At 62.1% G+C, this 1,081-nt stretch overlaps 1 pseudogene; it reads left to right on the top strand.

Annotated features, from left to right (window-relative positions):
- The first annotated feature begins 391 nt into the window (after positions 1 to 391).
- On the top strand, positions 392 to 830 carry LOC118636419 (annotated as a pseudogene).
- The last annotated feature ends 251 nt before the right edge of the window (positions 831 to 1,081 follow it).

The following is a 1,081-nucleotide window of genomic DNA, read 5'->3' as shown; positions in this document are numbered from 1 at the left end:
TCCCCGTCCCTGTCCCCAGCCCTGTCCCCATCACTGACCCTGTCCCCCGTCACCAGCCCTGTGCTTCGTCACCAGCCCTGTGTCCTGTCACTGGCCCTGCCCCCCATCCCTGGCACTGTCCCCATCACCAGTCCTGTCCCCATCACCGGCCCTGTCCCCTGTCACTGGCCCTGTGTTTCCACCACCAGCCCTGACCCCCATCACTGGCCCTGACCCCATCACCGGCCTGTTCCCCGTCCCCGGCCCTGTCCCCACCACCCCTCACCCCTCTCCATCCGACCTGACCTGACCCACCTGTCCCCTGACCCGGAGGGTGGCATCCCCTGATCTGGTCCCCACCTGTCTCTCTCAGGAACTCGGACAAAGGTGGGCCATGGCGCTGTCTCTGCCCGTGAGGCGCCTGTGGAAGGAGTACCTCGACATTTCCAAAGACCCCCCCGAGCTGTGCTCCGCGGGGCCCGTGGAGTTCAACATGCTCACGTGGAAGGCCGCGGTCATAGGGCCCCAGGGCAGCCCCTACGAGGGGGGGGGTCTTCTTCCTAGATATTGTGTTCCCACGTTTTTACCCCTTCCAACCACCCAAGGTCCAATTCTGCACCCGCATTTACCATCCCAACGTCACTAAAGCTGGGCGCGTTGGTCTGGACATCCTGACCTCCGAGTGGTCGCCCGTACACACCCTCTCCAAAGTACTGCTGTGCATCAGCTCCATGTTAAGCGATCCGAGCCCTCACCATATCCTGATTCCCGAGATCGCGACCGTGTACACAATAGACAGGCCGAAGTATGCATTGCTGGCTCGAGCATGGACGAAGAAATATGCTATGTGACTGAAAAATGAGTGATAGGACCCTCACCCCAATAAAACAGTTCCTTCCCTTGGTTGTCTCGGACTGCTCTCTAGGACCGCCGTTCCCGCGTTCCTGGGCGCGTTGTACACTGTCCCCAGCAGGGGTGTGCAGGGGTGGGGGCCCTGGGGGTGGGGGAGCCATGGGGGTGGGATGGTCTTGGGGGGAGCCATGAAAGTGGGAAAACCCTGGGGGTAGATGGGCCATGAGGGTGGGAGAACCTAGGGGGTGGG

The sequence above is a fragment of the Molossus molossus genome, unplaced genomic scaffold (assembly GCF_014108415.1).
Source record: "Molossus molossus isolate mMolMol1 unplaced genomic scaffold, mMolMol1.p scaffold_m16_p_2, whole genome shotgun sequence".
Taxonomy (NCBI): domain Eukaryota; kingdom Metazoa; phylum Chordata; class Mammalia; order Chiroptera; family Molossidae; genus Molossus; species Molossus molossus.
Note: the sequence above shows the minus strand (reverse complement) of the source record. Positions and strands in the feature narration are given on the sequence as shown.